The sequence below is a fragment of the Sciurus carolinensis genome, unplaced genomic scaffold (genome assembly GCF_902686445.1).
Source record: "Sciurus carolinensis unplaced genomic scaffold, mSciCar1.2, whole genome shotgun sequence".
Taxonomy (NCBI): Eukaryota; Metazoa; Chordata; class Mammalia; order Rodentia; family Sciuridae; genus Sciurus; species Sciurus carolinensis.
The window spans coordinates 806,268-828,574 of record NW_025920158.1 but is presented as its reverse complement, the minus strand read 5'-3'; the positions used below and the strand labels follow the sequence as shown (position 1 = coordinate 828,574).

General features: G+C 42.7%; 1 pseudogene; it reads right to left on the bottom strand.

The window, feature by feature from the left end:
* The window catches only part of LOC124974637 (polypeptide N-acetylgalactosaminyltransferase 13-like), a 74,163-nt pseudogene extending 65,806 nt beyond the window's left edge, over window positions 1-8,357 (bottom strand).
* Window positions 8,358-22,307: the final 13,950 nt, after the last annotated feature.

The following is a 22,307-nucleotide window of genomic DNA, read 5'->3' as shown; positions in this document are numbered from 1 at the left end:
ACTAATTCCAGTTCCTCCGGGACTATCTAGTCATTTCCTTATCTTGATTTTGGAGACGCTGGTGTTGCTCAGCTGAAGAGGACTAGGACACTCCCTTGGACTTGGATGGACAATCTTTGGGATGAGGTTCGGATGGGGTGGGGTTGGTGAGGCTGCTGCTATAGCTGCTTTCAAGACACAGTCCAACATCTTGTGTGCTCCCAGGGCAGCTGCAGATGACTGGGCTTCTATTAGGTGTTTGTTGTTTGTTTTGTCCTTTTTTTTTTTTTTGTTCTTGTTGTTTGTTTCTTTGGTTACTTTTTTGTGTGCTGGAGATTGAACCTTGGGCACTTAACCACTGAGCGACAGCCCCAAAACTTTTCATACTTTATTTGTAGACAGGGTCTTACCCAAGTTGCTTAGGGTCTCACTAAATTGCTGAGGCTGCCTTTGTATCCACAATCCTTCTGTCTCAGCCTCACAAGCCCTGTGATCAAGGCTTGTGCAACCCACCCCTGACTGAATCTAGGTTCTGTTCAGGCAACTTATCTTCCCTAGATTAATTTTGTTTTTGTTCTTACCATGAATGAGTGATCTTGTATGATGATATCCATCAATAGACATTCGACTATTCTTAAAATTTATAAATTTTAAAATACTCTGAGTTTACTACTTAAATGTAAAATTTGAACATTGTAAGTTGTCACTCCAAATAAATATCATACCTGTACCTCGTTCTAATTAGGGCAAAATGAAGGGCTGAATCAGGACTCAGGAAATGATATATATGACATATGTAGATTTATATATATCGATTACACATCAATAAAGCTGTTTAAATGTGCATTGCATGAGGAATTGATGATGGGTTCAGGAGTATGTATTTTCCAAAACTGAATCATACTATAATTATTTAATAACATGGAACATTCAATAATTCTTGAGTATGTAAGAAAAAATGAAATTGGGGGGAATCTGGCAGTGCCGATGAACTGTGTTTCATAGAAATGAATTCGTTAAGAGTTAAAAATTTCCTCAAAATGAATAAATATTTAAAATATCGAGATTGGTATAGTGTTGTTTTATTCTAAGTATAAATTAAATCCTGACAAAAAATGAGGAAATTAACATATTTTACCTTTTTTCTCTGTCCCTATCTCATGGTTTTTGTAGCTACTTCTATTTGTAAACTTTGAAAAATTGCATTCTCTTCTCTAATAATTTGTATAATTGTCTGTTTTGTGTGAATTTTCAAGACAGGAGGAACAGATGGTGCAAAAGCACCAGGTGAGAGTCCTCATGTGCAGATACCACGGGGATTGAGATGGTGCTGGAGCCCCTGGTAAGACAGAGCAAGATGGAAGAAGAGTCTGCAGCAGCAGTCCCTGACCAGGGCTTAAGGGACCTGAGGACAGAATATTATTCCTGGGAAACTGTATAGTGTAATTGTATCCATAATTTCCATCATGTCTCCCTTCTACCTGCACTCCATATTTGTTTTGGTCAAGGTTCTCCTATTCTAGCCCTGAAGTTTGCTCTCATCTTCTGTCTTGACATTATTTATACATAAGTTGACTGTGTTTCAAAATTGTTAACCCTTTCCATCAGAGGTTATGATTACTATTTTTTATCATTTGACTTTTCTCTTTTAAAAATGTTTTCTTTGAATTAATTGTATCTTTACTTCTGATCTTCACTTACATTATATATACTTTTTGTACAAAATATTACATTGTAACATTTTTATTTCAGATTCTAATCAGGTTATTTATTCTTTTATGCACTTCTTCAGTTTCTCTATTTTCCAGAGCTCTGAATTTTTAAAATTCTTTTTATTTACATTGAACTATCATTCTTAGAGTTCTAGTTAAATAAATCGTGTTGCCTAAATTTTATATCATGAAACATTCTTTTGTCATTGCCATTTCATGCCTTTTTGAAAGTTTAGTTTTCAAGTGGTATTTTCTTTCATTCTGCTTTGCTTTATTCAATATGTTCGTATTTTCTGTGTCAATTCTTTCCATACTTTTGCTCAATTTCAGATTTCTACTCTCATACTGCTATATTTTGCTATAGGCAAATACTGTCTGAAAATCTGTGACTTTATTTTGTTATATCACGATGAAGAAAGACTTCTCTGTTCTGATTCCCAAAATGTCAATTCCCTAATTCCTGGAACCTATGAAACTGTTTCTTTGCATGGCCAAAGAGATTTTGCACATGAGAGGAAGTCCAGCATTTTGAATATAAAATAATAATCACAATTAAAATTTTGGAAATATTCTATGGAAGAACTAGGAAAGCAATACAATAAGACCAATCTTTCCCCATAAATCTAGACCTGTGTGTGACATTTTGACCTTGGGTGAGATTATTATTTTTTGTTCTGTCTAAAAATCATGGATTATTCAGTTAGTAATACCCTTAATATTACATACTGTCCTGTTCATGAAGGCACTTCATTTACTTCATGGAGTTCTATTTTCCTTTTTACTCTGTTCACCAGTCCTCTCCTCTTGCTTCTTCCCTGGGAATATTTCATTTGACATGTATCTTTGGAAATGAATTCTTATTTATTATTTTGAGTTAGAAACTAAAAATTTCAGTTCCCCAAAAACAAGTCATGTTATGGTTATCATCCTTGTACTTGAACTTTTCAAATTGAGAGTATAGATTTGTAGGTTATGTGTGAATTTTGTTAAGTTTGCCTGACTTTCCGCCAATACAGCTACATATGCCAATATTTCCTTTTAGTTCATGAAGGTTCCTCACTCCTCTATATCCTCCCAATCATTTGGTACAGTGTGACCCTCTAATTTGATATGTGCAAGATAGTATCTGTTTTTTATTTTTATTTCTATAAAAAGATTAAAAGCTGAAAATTTGATCATAAAACTACCTATTATTCAGTGGTCATGATGTTTAAGACAACAACCAGTGTAATGGGCCTCAGGGAAAAACAGAGTTTGGGGGGCAGGTCATGGTAATTGTTATGGTTTGGATGTGAGGAGACTCCCAAATGATCACGTGTGAGATAATGCAAGGTTTGAAGGAGAAATGATGGGTTATAGCCTTAACCTAATCAGTGAATTAATTTTTGATGGGATTAACTGGGTGGTGACTGAAGGCAGGTGGGTTATTGATAGATGTATTGTGGGTGAGGCTATGGAGTATAAATTGTATATCTGGAGCTTAGAACCTATCTCTCTGCTCCATGATCACCCTGTGAGCTGCTTCCCTCCACCATACTCTTCTGCCATAATGTTCTGCCATACTTGAACCTTGAGGAATGGAGCAGACTGTCTATGGACTGAGACCTCTGAAAATGTGAGCCACTAAAAAACTTTTATTATGCATACAGTTGTGCTTGTTGGGTCCTTTAGTCACGGCAGAAATTCTGACTCAAATAGTAATTAATATGACTTAGAGTAAACATATATCCAACTTAAGAGATGAGATTTAGTCCACACTGGGTGGGAGGTAAAATAAATGCCTTAGAGCTTGAACTCTGTACAATTCTTACATGTTTCCAGAAGAAAGCCTGGACCCTGGGACACAATCAAAGAGAGGGAGACATTTGGGCTTGTCAAGAAAAGAATTCCAGAGAACGACTAGGCTAATTGTTACCCTCTTCCTGCCAGTGTGGATGTGATGAGGAAGGGTGGCAGGAGAGACAAGTCTGTGTGTGAAGATACAGGAGATTGTGAACAGCAGCAAGGGGAATTCAATAACTGCTAAGGGTGTCTGGAGAAGTCCTCCAGCTCCCACCTATATTCCAGCTTGCCTCCCACCTGGGTTTCTACATAAGGTGAACATTACTCATTATATATAGCCTTTACTTTTTATGAGTCAAGCATGGTACTGGGCCTGAACCTCTGTGGTTCTGTCATATCCTCACCACTAAAGAGACTGAGTAATGCATTATTCTAGACACACAGAAAAATTTCCTTTGTGTAATGTGTACATCTCTATAATTTTGGTATCAAGTACAAGCTTTGAAATTCAAGTAAATGAAAGAAATTCTTGTTAGGTGATAGGCTTTGGCAATTTTGCAGTACTGTGAATGCTGTCTGGATCCTTGGACACTTCTGACGTCATCACTAGGTAATAATACAGTGCTGAGGCCTTAGTGATAGTTGGTCTCATAACAACCTTTATGTACGTCTGAGCACTGCGCAGGACAGTAATTTAGTGAACAAATAGATTGTTGTTTATTTTTGAAGGTAAAGGTTTAATTCTTAGCATCATGAACTCACTTTGAACTTATAAGTTACCAGATCTTGAGTATCCAAAGAGTTGCACCATGAGGGAAAAGCAAAAGAAGAAACAACACATTCACTGGCAGTCTCCTAAGAAGTTGAGGGGTATGTGTTAGCATCTTTTCTGGGCTCAGGATAACCAGGAACTGCCTTCTAAAAATGAGAACTGTGGATTTCCAGTTAGTCGCAGTGAAGGGGATGAGAGAGAGAACAAGAGGAAGAGAAATAAGTGAAGGAGGGAATGAAAGAGAAAGTGTTTTTCTATGTAGTTCCTGGGGTCTTCCTGAGGGCCCAGGTTGAGAGTCATGAGAAGATTCAGATGATCCAGGTCTTGTCTCAGTAGTTTAGGACCAAGGCCACCTACTCAAATTCACCATGAGTCTGTCATGAGGTGTAATTTTCCTTAAACTAATTACTTTCATTAAAATTCTTCTGAAGACAATTGGGAAAATAAATGATGCTATACATTTTCTAATAGGACTCTTCCCTTTTAATGATGATGAAATTGGCTCCTCGAAGTTAGAAAACAATCAATAGAATATTGAACACACTAAAACTGGTTGTGCACAGATGAATATGAAGTCATATAAATTTATGTTCATGGAGTAAAACCTTTTATTTCAGAATCAGAAAATAGAAATCTTAAGTCTTATTTCATATATAAAGAAAAAAAGACATACTCTGCTGTTTTTATTTTCATAATGTTAAATAACTTATTAACTAGAGTCACAAATAAAGATTATTAATCTCTGTTTATTAGAAACTGAAAAGTCAAATTAAAATAACTCCCAGACATTAGGGTGTGTAAGGTCAGAGTAAATACCGATTCTTGCACTGCGTTTTGTTTGTTAGTTTCTGACTCAGGCACATGAGAGATTTTCAATTAAAGATGTTGAATTTTTCTCTATGTTTCATGGTGAGTAATGATGTATTCCAGTGGTACCAGTGAGGAAAGAAGATAAAAAACCTTTCAGATTCTACTTCAGAAATTACTTACTACCTCTATAATGACTAATTTGAATTGTCAACATGATTGGATTAAGAGATAATGACTATTAAGAGGCTTCTGGGTGTGTCAATGAAGGCGTTCCTTTTGTGTGAAATCTCAGAAGAGAGGCCCCTCGGCTCTGACGGGTCGCCGTTGCCCAGGCCCACCTCCCCTCTTCAGCCCACATGGCTCTTTCGCACCCTGTACGCATTCCGGGGCCGCTCTCCAAGCAGTCCGCCTGGTACTCAAGAGAAACTCATACCTCAGTCTACCATGTCAAGGCGCCGGGTCCTGGCGAGCAGCGCCACAGTGGGGAGGCCGCTCCCATGACAACCCCTTGCATGGACCACGACCCAGACCCCGTGCCCCCACACCCCCGCACCTGGAGCTGTCCGCAGCTGCAAACTGGCTAGGCAACTTTTGATGAGGTTCTAATTTAAAGAAATGACCTTGCAGACCAGAATAGGAGGAAGAAATGCCAAAGGCAATAATCACCTCGATTCCTCCACTATCTAGAGAGGAAGGCCCAGAGAATCTATTTACCAGAACCCAGAACCCACAAGCATATGATACAGCTTCAAGCAGCTAAGGCATCCCTAGTACTGCAAAAAAAAAAAAAAAAAAAAAAAAAAAAGAAGCCAAGGCAGATGTCTCCGGATTTCCAAGAAAGAATTATTCACAAATGTGATCAATCCACTGACCTAATAATGCTTATTCTACTAAAAGGAAATATATATATTATATATAAAATATATATTTCAAAGAATTATCTTTGGGGAGCATAAAGCATAATAAACTGGAGAAAATAAATTAATGTATTGTCAATCAGAATAACAGAATTCAGACACATCTTCCTGTGTGATCCACTGGAGATAATTTGGTTCCTGGAAGATATGATAAATCCAGGCTGATCTCTGAATTCCATGATAAACATGAACACATTTCTTTAGAAATCTCATCTCCACAATTACATCAGGAAATGACTCTTACTTCACCTGTTAGCTATAAAATTATAGGTTTCAAATAGTTCTTATTTTTGCAATTATTTACAACCACCATGTGGGAACTTTAGTTTGTTTCTTATTTCACCAAGTTATATTTGAGTTAAAATTGTGTTAATCATAAGCATTAATAATGTAGAAACACACAGAATGGAAGAGGGAATGCTTATTAGTTATTTTCTGGGATAATTTCTGGAAGTAGAATTTCTGAGTTGAACATTTTGTGCAGCCTTTAAGGTGCTGGACACATTTGGACATTTTGTTTAATGGAGGGTGTGTCCACTGCCATCAAGGTAGGTGCCCCATACCCACACATTCCCAGGCAGCTGCCTCTCTCCACCCTGGCTGCCCTCTTGGTTGCACATTAGCAAGAGTGTAACCCCACAGGTTCCAAACCCAAATGGTGGCCACCAAAGTTTCCATAAGGAGATACCTGCATAGGCACAGGTTCAAAGTCCAATTTCAACTGTGGACCAAAATACTGGAGTTCCTTCAAGGGCATGAAAGAGCCAGTGGCAAGCCCATCCTGCAGGAGAGCCTGAGAAGGGGAAAGTGAACTCCACCATCTCCAGCTGCAGCAGAGTTCTTGCTTTCTTGCCCATGGCCAGACCTGTGTAACAGGAAGCCAAGAGCACTGACAAGAGGGCGATTCATTTCTCATCATGAGAAATCTTGTTTTGAAAGGAGAACTTAAAAATAAATTAAACATAGACTGTTTTGATATCACAATTTTGCCTAGAAAAAAATTAAGAAGAAATGAAGCAAAAGTTCAAAAGGGCAGGTGATACAGAGAAACAGTCCACGCCAGCTCTGGAGTCTACCACCTCTACAATCATCTCATTGCAGCAGATCATGAGTATAGAGATTCACCCATGTCATCCTTGCCCACGTGGTAAATGTGCCTTTTGAGCACACTTGTCTCACAACCATTCAGAGAAACATCCCCACTCAGCAGCTCCTCCTCCTCCTATCTTCCTCTGCCTTTGTCCACACCAACAGAGGCCCCTGGCCTGTGTTTGCACTTTACATTAATGAGTTTGCAGAGTGAGCATGTGCTTTCATGGTTCTGGCTTTTCCTCACTCAGCATTGTTTCTATTAATTGCTAATTTTATTCATTGTTTTATGTGTAATTTTAGATTTTGCATTCCCTTTATTGGATAGTTTATTATTATATATTATGAATGTGTGCATGTATGTATGTGTGTGTGCGCGTGTGTGTGTAACACAGCTTAGTTTATTCAACCCCTGGACATTTGAGTTTTTTCCTAACTGTTACAACTACTGCTGTTTTAAACATTGTAGTACATGGATTTTGGGAAAAGTACACACATAATTCATTTGGGTATATTTAGGAGTGGTGTTGGTGAATCACAGCACATATCTATGTTTACTTTGGGCCAATAATAGCTTTGACTGATAGTACTAAACAATTTTACAAGGTGATTGCATCAATTCCAATTCTTGTCTGAATTATATTTTTAATCATTTGTAATATGTAACATTAAAAATCATTTTGTTGGGTAAGTTTATTGCCTATTAGATTTAGTACATTGTGTTAGGCACATGGATGTTGAATGTCTTTATGCTCTGTTCATCTGGAGCCAAGTTACCTGGATCCATATATGGGTTCTCTGGTTTAATAGTTGTGTGACACTGGACAAATCTTGAATCTCTGTGCCCCAGTTTTCCCCTCTGAAACTGAGATGACAGCATCTCTCATCTCACAGGTTGACTGTGGCAGTGGGGTGGATGTGTGGTGTTCTTGGATCACAGCCTGCATCCTGCAGTGGCTGAATATATTTGCTTCTACTGCTTCATTCAAGAGGAATCTGAATACAATTCTTCTAATCAACAAAGGCAATTAATTTTTTATGGTAAAAAAATGTGAAATTAACACTCTTAAACATTTTTTATAATACTCTTTTAAAATATTTTACATAGGTCAAGAGGAAATGCAGCGTTGGAAAGACTCTGAGAAAGGAGTCAAGAACTTCATTGCCAAGTCATCTCCATTGCTGCCCTGGGGACCTATGGATGCCGCTTCCCTCTTGAGGTCCCCGGGTTTCATACCATGTGAAAACAATTGTGTGTCCCCAGATGCGGTGGGCTGGGATGATGCTTACCCGCATCCTCTTTGGAGGGAGGATTCAGCAGTACTTCCGCCTATCATTTTGTCCGTGTAGAAAGTACATGGACAAAATGTAGACAGGTACATTAGTGCCTGACCAAAAGCCTGTCCCCTCTTCTTGCCCTCATCCCCAAGAAGGCAACCCCTTGCTCTTAAAGATCAAACATGGTTTAAGCTTTATTCCCTTCACTGTGCCAGTGACTGGTCCAGTGGGGCTTGCAGCCATAGGTTGAGGTCAACGCCAGCTTCCAACTCATCTCTGTGCTCATCTGAAGAGAGGACTTCATGAGGAGAGAATCTCACCTTTGCCCTTCCATATTTTTGGATTCCATGTATAGACACCATGCATGTGTGAGCAATATGGAAGGACAGGCCTGAAGACCAAAGCCAGGGCTCTCAAGATGATGGGCATGAGGAGAAAGACTGACCTTTCAGTTGCATGTTGATCCAACCTCAAGAGCTCCCTCTTCTGGGTTTTCTGTGAGACTTGAATAATTGCCCTGTGATTTAACTCACAGTAGGCAGGAATTTTTTTTTAATTACTTGCAACTGTCCTTCTACTAAGTGAGGAGATCCAATACTCAGAGTAAAGGAAAATGAGGGAGGGGTCAGTGAGCTCTGCTATAACTCAGGGGTTCTGCACAAATTTTCCCTATGCCCATGACAGACTCCATACCCTTGTGACTGGATTAGTTCTAATCATTTCCAACTCCACGTAGATCTTCTCCCCTCAGGGACATCTCCTCTGACTCACAGGCTGAGTTGGTGTATTCTTCTGGTGCATTCACTGCAAGGTTCAAGGAGAAGTTCTCCCCTCGCCATGCATGGACCAGAACCCCCAGGTGCACAGAATGTGACCTGTCAACCACTCTGTCCCTTGAGGATGGAGAGTTGTTTATTTCTGTGTTCTCAGTCTTTGGCTCCTTAACACAGTGCCTGGCAGAGTAAGGGCTTGATAAATGAATACCAAATGAACCTGATGTTGTATTCATTGAAGGATTTCTGCACAGTTTCCTGCTTTCTCTCTCAATTCCAATGTCTGGTGATGTCCTGGGCAGAAGTGTGTGGGATAGAAGGAAATTTGCCTTTCCTTTTTTATTTGGTACCAGAGATGCAACCAAGTGGAGCAACATCCTCAACCCTTTTTATTTTTATTTTGAGACAGGGTCAGGTCTCACCAAATTGCTGAAACTGACCTTGACCTTGGATCCTCCTGCCTCAGCATCCCTCTTTGCTGGGATGACAGGCATGTGCCACCATGCCCGGCCCTTCTTATTCTTGATGTGTCCATGTGAACTTGGTTGAGACAGCCACCTCCATATGCTGCCTTATACCATTTCCATGCAGGGAAATAACAACTTCACGCTGTTCCCTGGAAGCAGCTCTCATACCTCTTGATCTTCCTCCTCAGTTCCCTACTTAACAAACTGGAATGGTGCTGCTCTTCTCCCATGATGCTGGTTCCTGGAAAACCCAGTGAACCAGGCTAGGACATGGTGCTTTACAGGCTGTCTTGGGCTCACTTCACAGTTCAGTCTTCTCACTTTGGGGCCAGGACACCAAAGTCATTCAAACCCAATTGGGATCTACCCAGGAAAGCTACTATCTTTTCTGCCTTACAGCCCTTGAACTTTCCTCTCCTTCTTTGGAGGAAGTCAAAACAGTTAGGCCAAGGTGTATTTTTAAGATTTCAACCATGACAAAGGGAGTGCAAGATTGTACCAGTCTTGTATCAACTACTGGAAAGAAAGATGGGAGAAGAAGCACATCTGCAGGACACAGGCAGCAGGCAACCTGATCAGTACTCCACTCTGGCAGCCCTCCATCTCCTGGTGAATTATTGATATCTTGGTCTGATTTTGAAGCTCATTTCAAATATTTGTTTAATTTCCTCGATTATGAGAACATAAAGCATCTCTCCCTGGGATACCCTAATAATTAGCTTGGAAGTCCTGGGTGTTTGGTTATGGGTCATCATTGGCATTTAGATGCATCATCTTAAATATTTATGAAAATATTAATAAATAAATATCTCTTTGCAATTGATATTAAATGGTAAGGTCAGAGTTATGGCACAAATTTTCCTTTGGCACAAACCACCATAGAAAAAAAATATTTTCTGTTAACTCCCTGGAATAAGAAGAATTTAGGAAAATAAAATTAATTACCCTCTGGACCACAGACTTCCTTTATGTGGATATTTTCCTGCTGACATTTCTAAGCAATCATTACTGCAGCAATTCTGGTGACTCCCATCTCACTTTCTTCCTCCTTGTATATTCTTAGGGTTCCTAATTTGAGAATAGTCTGTTTCTGAGTAGTTGATTCCTATATGAGCCCCATGACATGCCCCACTCTGCCAGAGTTTAGATAAAGTACAGGACAGGTAAATGAAGTTCAGAAAAAAACAATGTAAACATTTTAATGTAAGTATGTCTCAGATATTTTGTGGAATATACTTGGGCTAAAAAGTTACATACTTGGGAATCCACTGAAAGAGTTCACCTGGCCTTTTCTGGAGGAATAAAAAGTTAGCAAGGGGTTGGATGAGCACTACATATTGAACAGTTGAGGGGTTTCATCCATCTCTGCTCACTGCCTAATTGATACCAGTGGGAAACATAGAAATGAAGAATGGAGCCTCAACTTGTTGTGTCCATCTTTTCTGCTTTTCACCAGGTTTTTCTATCTCCAAACCATTCATTTACTGAAACAGATGACAGCCAGAGACAATATTTACAGCAAATGTAGATAACTGCTTTGGCATGCAGAGTTATATCTCTCTCTCTCTTCTGCCTAGAAGATCAGCCTTGTTTGTGACCCAAGGCAAGTAATGTCTGAAATTTATATATTGCTCTTTTAGCAGAACTATTAAAAGTGTGAACTTCCTCTTCATCCTGAGAGCTACTTCTTCCCATTTTCTTACGTTGCTGAATTTTATCATGAGTCATACAGGTATTGTGCCTCATGTGCTGTCCTTGAATATGAAAATTATTCTCATTTGAAGCACCTGTTGTATCCATTGATCTGATGCTCCCACATTGCCATCTGCAGATGCCCTGCCTGTTATTAGAGTCACTCTTCAGAAAAATTTTCATCCATTTTATGAAATGCTTCATTTTTTGCAAGATGTGCAACTGTAATTTGCAATCCATTGACATAAAATTTGCATTGTACTCCCAGACATTGAGGTCACCTGGCACCTGGGAGGAAGGATCCAGCAGAGGCATCACTACATGGTGGGGTGGTGACCCCATGTTAAGTGTGTGGGGGAGTGTTTGAACAGGGATACATGTACAAGCAATGAGTTGATTTGGCAGTTGTCTTCTTATCATGACAATGTTTGCTGTTCTACACTGCTCTGTGCAATGTGGGCTCAGAGAACAAATTCTTGAGTCTCAGTCTCTGCTGTCATTTGAATGCAATTCTTGTGTTGGAAATGTAATTCTCAAATTCACATATTGATAGTAGTTGGGAGAGGGGCCTTTGGGAGGCAATTGGGATTGGATATGGTCATGAGGTTTCTGTCCATAAAAACAAGGTATTTCTTGACTGACACTCCAGACACTGAAGTCTTCAAACATGTTTTGTTGGTTCACATAAATTATTTAGTTCAGACTTGCTGGAGTAGTGCTAATGTCAAAAATTGGGTAATATTCATAAAAATAATGTCTAATAGTTAAAAAGCACTGAGATAAAACAAAGGCCACATGCGAGACTCATTCCATGAGAATTTCTGATCCAACTCTTAACGCAGTAAGTGGGTTATATCTAGAAGCAAAATAACCAATTTATAACATAAAAAATTTCAGAGTTGAATGACCACTTTGAAATTTAGTACCCTCAAGTTCATTCCCCACAGATTGATTCCTTTGGTGACCTGGAGCCAGTCATTTCACTTCTTTCACCCTCAGTTGCTGTATATACAAACTGAAGACAAAATTATTGATTTGAATGTCCAATAAGATGAAATGTGGAGAAACTTTTTAATCAGTAGGTCAAATATAAAGAAAGGATCTTCAAGTAGAACATTAGCACTACTCCAGCAAGTCTGAACTAAATAATTTATGTGAACCAACAAAACACATTTGAGGACTTCAGTGTCTGGAGTGTCAGTCAAGAAATACCTGTTTTTATGGACAGAAACCTCATGACCATATCCAATCCCAATTGCCTCCCAAAGGCCCCTCTCCCAACTATCATCAATATGTGAATTTGAGAATTACATTTCCAACACAAGATTGCATTCAAATGACAGCAGAGTCTCAGAATTTCAAGTGTCTGTGGACATCAGCCTCCCTTCCCATGGCATTAATAGAAAAATTGAATGTAATTGGGCTTCTCATTCCCAAGTTCCCTTGCAGCTGGGGGGAATACAGGATGAAGTTCTGGCCAATGGGACAGAGGGGAGCGTATGTGATTTCCAAGTCATGCCCTTAGAGCAAAGGGGATTTTCTTTTTTATTTAATTACTTTTATTATTGCATTATAATTATGCATGACAGTGGAATTCATTGTGGTCTATTCATACATGCACATGATATAATTTGATCAATCTCATTCCCCACCCCTGGTCCCTCCTCTATTCCACTTTCCTGCTCTTCTGCTCTACTTATCACCTGTTATAATTATTTTTTAATTAATGCATTCTATTTATACATATGTATACATATATGTATGTAAGTGTGATTTACTGTGGCATATTCACACATGGACCTAACATCATTTGGTAGATTTAATTCCCCATTACTTCCCCATGCTCTCCCCTCCTTTGTCACTCTTGATGCTCTTCTGCTGGGACCCTCTGCATTTACAAACACATCAGTACAACCACACTCTCTTGCACACACACACACACACACACACACACATACACACACACATACACATATACACCTTTCCACACATACATACATTCATCCTCATGTGTGTATAACACACATGAGATGAACATACACAGGTAGAAGCCACTCAATCATTACCTTGCCCTGACAGAAGACAACATCATCCCAGCCCCCAAATTAATGCCCTGTGCCCACACACTTGCCACATGTATAGCCCATTTGGAGCACACACATGGCACACCCATTTATCAGCAGTGCAGGAAACACACACACCCTGAGGTCCTTTCTGAATGTAAACAAATGCTCGCTCATCTGTTTTCATCTATGGAGCATCTGAGCTGCCTGTAATTTGATGCATGGCAGCTGTCAGATGCCCTGGGTGCTAGAGGATGGAGCATCAGATATGAGGGAGCTGGGGAGGGTTGCCAAAAGAGAGAAGAGGGAAATCAGACCTGAAGGATGACCAGGAATCTGCTGTGGACAGCTGTGAAGACCATTCATGCATTCACACATACTGCTTTAAGCAATGCCTTCATTTATTTGTTTGTGAATTGTGCTTCCTCCAGGAGAATCCCAGCTCTCAAGGGCCACGAGTATGTTTTTCTGGAAGCTTCATCTCCAGAATTGAATAGGGTGTGGCAAATACCTGTGCCCTTAGTGAGTAACTGCAGAATCCATAAGTGCTAATGCCATTCTCCCTGGGCTATGAGGGATGTGACATGTCTTGCATCTGATGAGATGAGCTGTTTTAAGTCATTCATGAGTGGTTAGAATATTCTGTCCCTTCAAAAGCAGAAGGTGAGATTACTGTTCCTTTCACCTGAGAATTGGTTTGTAATAAGTGAGTTAGGCAGAACCAAGATTCCACAACCTGTTTGGTGACTTCAAAGCTGTGGACAAGGCAGAGGAGGAGGGATGAAGAGGAGGACAGAGAGAAAGGGAAAGGGGTGAAAGAAGAAAGGGAGGGAGCACATCTTCACTGAGAAATTGAAGAACTGAGACTGGACACCCTCATGATCAAGTGGCCATGAACACTGGACCTAAGTGCACCTGGGAATGATGTCGTCCAGAGGACAGAGGGAAGGTAGTGCAGTGTGGGCCTCACTAAGTATGTTTTTTTTAATATTTTGCTGTCTCTGGGCCACAGTTGGGCATAATCTCAAGAACTGGTCTAGGGTGGAGTTTCTCAAAGGGTCCTTCCTGGACTGTGTTATAGTTTAGGTATGAGGTGTTCCCCAAAACTCATGTGTGAAGCAATGTCAGAATTTTCAGAGGTGAAATAATTAGATTATGAGTTGTGGACTAACCAGTGGATTAATCCATTGATATGGATTAATTGGTTGTAGCTCCGGGCAAGCAGGGTGTGACTGGAGGAAGTTGGTCACTGGGAGCCTGCCTTTAGAGTTTATATTTTGTCCCTTTTGAGTGGAGCTCTCTCTGCTTCCTTGTCATCATGTCCAGAGATGCTTTCCTCTACCACATCTTTCTACCATGATATTCTGCCTCACCTCGGACCCAGAGTAATGGAGTTGACTGACCACAGACTGAAACTCTGAAACCAGGAGTCAAAATAAACTTTTCCTCCTCTAAGTTATTCTTACCAGATATATTGGTCACAGCAATGAAGAACTGACTAAAATTGGGAGATTTCAGATAGTGGTATTTTAGTAGCTATCAGCAAGAAAAAAAAACTAGCAATAAGGTAATGATTATTATTCCCATAGATCCCATAGAGAGGAGGTATAACACTGGGGATACAGGTGATGTGCCCAGGTGGGAAGTAGTCACCACATACTGCCGGTGGAGGTGGGTGCCCATGTGTGGGAAATACTGGCCTAGGTGACCTTGAAGGAGCCTTCTTCTCTGTGACTTTAAGGCCCAAATGTCCTGGTCAGGTTGTAGACAAGTTAACACAAGAGGGGCCCCATGGAGTTCTCTGCAACCCTCAACACCCCCACTCTTGGATGAGGTAGTGAATCATACAAGCTCAACTCAGAGCTTTCCTCCATCCTCTGGAAGCCAAGAAGTATCCTGAGAGGTTGGGAACCATTCTGAAGGCCTTAGACTCTGCCTAATGTGGACTCTGAGCCTATGAGCTAGCTATTCCCTCCTGGGCCATTCTTCCCTGTGCTCTAACTTGGTCACCCTTATCTTCAGCTCATGTGTCACTGCTCTCTGTATGCCTGTGACACACACCTTCAACATTCTCCAGCTCATGGTGCAAACTTGTCTCCTGGGCTGGAAGCATCCTATTTACTATTTACTTGACAATGTGTTGAGGGCCCAGTGAGTTCCATGAGAGAAGAGGTGGTATGAGAATTTGACTGTTGATTCCTAGCAAGGATTTGTTTTTGCTGAATGAACAAACATCCCACCACAGACTCCTCCTGCCTCTGCCTCCCAAACATGTTCCTATTTCTTGTTCAAGTCACCTAGGGCTGCTTTCTTTTTTCAGGGCAGATGTGGGGCTTTCATAGTAGAACCTATTTGTCAGCCTATTTTAAGAACAGCTAATGGAGTTGATCCTCAATCAACCAAAACCTGTGCCTATGGTTTCAAGAGAGTTAATCAAAGTCCCCAAATGAGTGTCCTGGCCTACCAGGCTCTGTGTGGTCATGAGGGAAACTCATGTCTCTCGGGACACCTGGTAGATTTGCTTATATGGTTTGCCTTCAAAAAAAGTCTTGGCAAACACAAAAGTTTTACCACCCAGCTGCCCAGGAGGTTGCCCTGCTGGCAAGTCTCCATGGAGACCACAGATGCACATCTGTTCCCTCACACTTCCTGAGAAGGGCATCTGCTATGAATCCATAATGCAAGACCCAGGGCCTTGGGCAGGCCCTCCAGAATCTCTCCACAGAACCCCAGAGGAATCCCTCTGCCCATGGGAAAGCAGAAAGAAAGGGTTGTCTGTTCTCTTCAGGATGGGGAGAGCTGACAGTCTGGGAGAAAAGGCCAAAGATGGGCTGGGCAAACTTGACCGTCAGAAGACATAGGCCCGTGGTGTCCAATGTGCACAACACTCATGTGCCTGTGAATCTGGGGTTGGGGATCCAGGAACAAAGTGGGTTACCTGCATGAGTTCCTGGGAGGTGGAAGCAGCTTCTCATCTTGGAGTCCTGATCCCTGGAGCCTAATGCTTCCCAGCTCTCTGAAGGTCTTGGACTCTGTCCCACCCCAACCTCCCTTTCTGTCCCCTGCTCTCTGGGGTTTTCCTCCCTCTCACCCTCACCCTCTTTTTCTGTCTCTTTCAGTCTGTCTTCCTCTGTGCACGTCTCTCTGTCTCTGTCTTTCTCTTTTCATGAGTCTTGCTTCTGTCCATTTCTGGGCCCCACATACTGCCATAAATGGATCAGTGTGTTAGTAGTTGGAGAAGAAGTTGCTGGCAACTGGTGACATTGTGCAAAGTTGGCTTTGACCTTGGCTGCTCATGTCTGGTTTTGAGCCTGATGAACCCTTTGTTCATTTCCACTGGGTCCATCTTGCACAGCCAGAGTGTCCCCCAACCGGGTTCTGTCTCCTGCCTCTCTCCACATGGTGGGAGGAGCTGCAATTGCAATTCCCATCCAAGTAAGTGGGGGCTTTCCAAAGGCAGCCTTAGAGCCATTGTCCCTGCTGCCCACCATGGAGTCCAAACCCTCCTTTCTAGGACCAGAGCCAGTGCTTCTCCTCCAGATGCCTCCCTGGCTGCACACAGCACTGTGCCTTGATGTCTGCACCAGCCAAGGTCTGCCAGTTCTTAGGAGCTGTGTGAAAAAGAGAGGAAGAAATCAGAGAGAGGACAAAAGAATATGCTATGTCTTTGAGAGACAGAGAACCAGGATGCATATCTGTGTCCATCTGCATCTGTGTGGTATAACTCTGACTGGAGTAGAAACAAGTGGGGACCCATGTAGTCTGCATGTCCATCAGGGAAAGCAGCTGATAAACAACACTTCACCACATGATGAACTACTGTCTGCCAGGGAAACAGTGAGGCAGCTCCAGGTGCTCAGAGAAGACATTCCCTCCAACAGGAGAAGAGAAGGTAGCAAGTCGCATGCAGGTGTGCTGCCAACGTGCCATTTGAACAAGGCTCATGCCCATTCCTCATTGATTTATTGATCATAAGTTAGGTACCAGGCACTGGCCTTGACCCTGAAAACTCAGCAGGAAAAGAAACAGGCCGGATGCAGGACTTCATAATTTTTCTTCTTTTTCTTCCTTTCTTCATTTATTTTTTACATAGATGATCCTGTAAATGAAAGCAATCTTGGAAGATCATCCAGGAAACTGGTGCCTCTGGGGATGGGAGCCAGGAAAGGGTGGAATACTTCCTCTCAGAATATGGCACTTTGTGTTCCTTCTTCTATCTTCGGGTGTCTTAGCACTACAGAGGTTACAGTGGAGGACTACAGAACTGCTGCCCTGTGCCCTGGGTCACTAGAGAGGATGTTCAGAGCTGTGTTTTTGCTGTTCCCCCAGCACTGGGGTCCTCTCTTTGGCTCTCTAGTACCATACCCTGGTGGCTGTGCCATGTCCTCCTCCAGGGGAAGTTGGGTGATATGTTGAATCCTCCCAACATCTGAGGGAATTGCTGGGATTTGGCAGATGGGAAAATGATAGATTATAGTTTAGAACTTTCCTGATTTGTGTACTGTTCCGGTTTTCTTTATTGCTCCATAATATGCCACCCACCAATCTAAGAGCAGAAAACAGCAATAACCTTTATTCTGCTCATGAATATATGGTTTGGGGAGGCCTTGGTGGGTCAGCAGGTTCCTGCTTCACTCTGGGGAATTGGAAATCAGCTGGAGGTTCACATTTTTTCTGGGAAGGCTGAAGATGCGAACTGCAGTGTCCCAGACCAGCACTGCGGTGTCTCCAACACAATTTCAGGATAGCCAAGCTTCGAACAGGTCAGCTCAGGGCTCCTGAGGCATGAGTCTGGAGAGAGAGAGAGAGAGAGAATCTTCTAAGAGCAAGCCTTGAAATTTGCAATTTCACTTCTACCACATTCCACCCCTGAGAAGGACTCATTCATTGTCAACAAAAAGGAAACTAAAAATTCTAGAAGAAAGAATGTCAAAGAATTTGCAGACATATTGTAAAGCCACCATGCATAGGAGGAGAATAGCAAGATGGGGACTTGAACCAGGCAGTGAGGCTACAGACATACCTGGGGCCACTCTGCTGGGGATTAGGGGTGCATTCTCTTTGGAGGAAGAATGCTGCACTCAGGCCTCAGCACATAGCAAATAAATGCTTATTGATTCTATTGCACAGATATAAAACCCTGAAGGCCCCAGGCTCTCATCACCATAGCTGGGTGAAAGAGAGGGTGGAACTAGATGATCAGAAAACTCCCTGGGCCTCTGGTGGGACTGGCTAATGAGGTGCTGAGATTTACTGGGAGGTGCTGAGATGCTTTGCCTTGGATAGCACTGCAACCAGGGTCTGGATAGCAGCACACTCTTCTGTAAGTGGCCACCCAGGGACAAACTGACTGGCTTGCAGGAAGGGAAGGATGACCACCCTCCTGCAAAAGTACCAGGAACTGTGACTTTGGAAGCAAGCAAGGTGGTGGGGTGAGGTGGCATAGGGACAGAAAGGGATAACTTCTGATTCTTGTTGGAATGCCATAGGGTGAAAAAGGCTGAGCATGCCTGTGGAGGTCACCTTGACCAAAATGGAAAAGGAGCTTCATCTGCACTCATGAATTCATTCATGTCAAGAGGTGTCTGTGGGCCATCTGAACTGGGCCAAGAGGTCTGCAAGGAACTGAGCTGGGAATCATACCAAGGACCTGACTTCATGGGGCCTGCACACCTGGGAGGGGAGAGAGACAGATGACACAGAATACACTGGAGGGGTGTCCCTGTAACAGAAGGTGGTGAGTGCTGTGGGGAACATAATGCAGGGAAGGGGACCTGGGGTGAGTGTGGCCTAGGCAGGTCTCAGTGAGGGGCAAGTGGATAAAGACCCGAGTGGGGAGGGAGGGTCAGCCACACCTGCTACCTCTTATTCTGTGGAAAATGGACAACTGGTCACCCTTCAATGCCCAATCCAAAGGGAGGGTCAAAACCCCCCACCCCATGGAAGCAGGCATGGCCTGTGACTCACTTCGGCCAACAGAGTGAAGCAGTGGAAGAGACCTGTTTTCTCAGGTGGGATGTTTGACACAATTTTCCCTGAAGTTTCCCCTATTCTCAACCCAGTAGGATTCTGCTCCCAAGGGCATTTGACAAGGTCCAGACACATTTTTGGTCACCAGGACTTGCAGGGAGGGTGCTGTTGCATCTAGTAGATTGAATTTATTTGTTAGCACTAACAAGTACCCCAGACTGGGACCTTCAATGACACAAATGTATTATCTCCCAGTCTGGAGTCAGGAAGTCTAAGGTCCAGGTTTTTCCCTCCTAGGGCTGCAAGAAAGATTTGTGTCATGCCCCTCACTGGTCTCTAGTGGCTTTCCACCAGGCTGTGTGTTCCGTTGATCATAGAAGAATCACCCTGAACACTGCCTCGCATTCTCCCTGTGTGCTAGTCTCTGTCCACATGTCCCATTTGCATGGGCCATGGGGCATTTGGATGAGGGGCCACTTAATCCAGTATGACCTCATCTTAATGAGTCCCATTGGCGACCACCCTCTTCAAATGCAGTTACCTTTTGAGGAGTTAGGACTTCATCATATCAAGGTTGGGGGGACATGATTAAACCCCTAACACAGGTGAGGCCAGAGTTGCAGCTAAATACCCTGCACTGCTCAGAACAGCCTGTGCAGAGACTTGAGCTGAAATTGGGGAATGCTGTGAGAGAGCCTGGGGTTCTGGGGTGCAGATCACCTAAAGCAGAGTAGCAGCCTACCTGTAGGACCTGTAGTCCAATGGAAAAGAACACCTTTGTTTTAATTAGTCTGGAAACAATTCTCTTGTTTTTAGTGCTGCATAATCCAGCCCACTGTGACAGGTACAAGTCATTTGATTGGATTTGGAGTCATCCCAACTCCAAGCAGGATGCAATGTTATGATCATTTGGTGACATCTGCAATGGAGCAGCAAGGGAGAGTGACCCATTTCTCCTCAGGTTCTCTGGCTTTGTCCTAGCCCTCCAACTCAGAAAGGTGCTTATCCAAAGTCACAAACTCCCTAACTGGCACTTAGTAATGAGCATGGCGCATAGAGATGTTCCCATGTGCCTTGGCTGGGAACTGAGCTGCCAGTAGCATCAGACACCAGACTCTCAGTTATCCCATCTGCAGGGATTGTCCTGCTCCAAAAATATGTTAAATTCTCCAAGAATAAGTGAGGCAGCTTGGTGATTGGGCATCTTAAATACTTTTATATCAGGGGTGGGAAGATTAACAGAGAGTTACAGTCATCAGTAAAGAGGCAACTGTCAACCGGGTGCACTGGTGCACACCTGCAATCCCAGTACCTTGGAGATCGAGACAGGAGATTTGAAAGTTCAAAGCCAGCCTCAGCAAGAGTGAGTCACTAAGCAACTTAGAGAGACCCTGTCTCTAAATAAAATACCAAATAGGACTGTTGGTGTGGTACAGTGGCTGAGTGTCCCTGAGTTCAATCCCCAGTATTCACTCATCCCCTCCCCGCAAAAAAGGAAGCTGTCACTCATGTTAGAAAGGGGATGGCCTGAGAGTCAGTCTCCACCTAGATTTCTATATAATTGCCATGTGGTCCTGCCTGAGCTTTTCATTCCATTAGCATTGCTTGTGTTGATTTGGGGAGATTATGCCTGGGTCATGTGCTATCAGGAAGGTCATTTTTCTCTTTCTCAGTTCCCCTCTCAGGGTCTAGATGCAAACAGTACTGATTTTATTTTATTAATGATCATACTGCCAAAGGCCTTGACTTCAAGTGTGAGGAGGTTTGTACCTAGTATGGTAGATGTCATGGTTTAGATAGGCAGTATCCCCTGAAAGCTCATGTGTGAGATGATGCAGAAGGGTTCAGAGGTGAAAGGATTAGATCATGAGAGCTGTAACCTAATCAGTGTGTCAATCTATTTGGTGGGTTTGTAACTTGAATGGATTAATGGGTGGTGATTATAAGTGAGCAGGACGAAACTGGAGGAAGCAGGTTTTTGGGGTGTGTCTTCCAGTTTATATGTTGTCCCTGGTCAGTGAAGTGCTGTCTCTCTCTCTCTCTCTCTCTCTCTCTCTCTCTCTCTCTCTCTCTCTCTCTCTCTCTCAGTTGCCATGAGCTGAACAGCATTCCTCACCTCAAGGAATGATGATGTGATGTTCTGCCTCACCTCAAGCTCAGAGCGATGAAGTCATTCAGTCATGGAGGGAACCTATGAAGTTGTGAGTAGACATAAGCTTTTCCTCCTCTAGATTTTTTTGGGGGTATTTTGGTGACAGTGATGGAAAGCCAGCTAACACAGTGAATAAGAGAACCACCAGGACACTTGGGTGCTGGAGTGATCAGGAGAGCCTCATGCTTGAGGGATCAGGCATCAGTCAGTTTTTGACAAGACAGATGATCAGAGGCAGGTCTAGGAAGAGGCATTTCCAGAGACACACATGAGGGGAGGAATGGATGAGGCTGCAGCTTGGGCAGGATGCTGTAAGAGAAGGGATCAAGTGAGGAAGCCCAGGTCTGCCTCTGGACTGTGCTTGCTGCTCTGCCAGCTGCAGTGTTTGGCTAGGCAAAATGGGAAGGAATTTGGAGCAGTTGAAATCAGTCCTGGCTCTCCCAGTCACTTGGTCAGATGCCTCAGTGTTCCCTTGTGTGAGTGCTGCCCATGACCTCACTCTGGCCAATGGGCCCTGGGAAGTGTTCTCATTCCTGGTCAAAGTACTGGTGTAAAGAGGCTGCTCCAAGAACAGCCCCTTTTCCCTTGCTTTGGGCAAAGATGGGGTAGATAGTGCCTGGTGTCATCCTTCCAGGTCTTCTTCTAAATTCCTTGGCAAACTAAGAACCACTTACTTCGTTGGGAATGTGGTTCTTTGTAGCCCAAAGTATCCAAACCAACATGGCAGTGCCAGAGACAACTGAACTGTCTGAGTTGGTGACACCTCTAGCCATGGAACCCAAAGAGGAATGAGAAGCTGGGGGAGGAGCTCTACTGGAGGCCGGTAAGGAAAAAGTATATTTTCTTAAAAT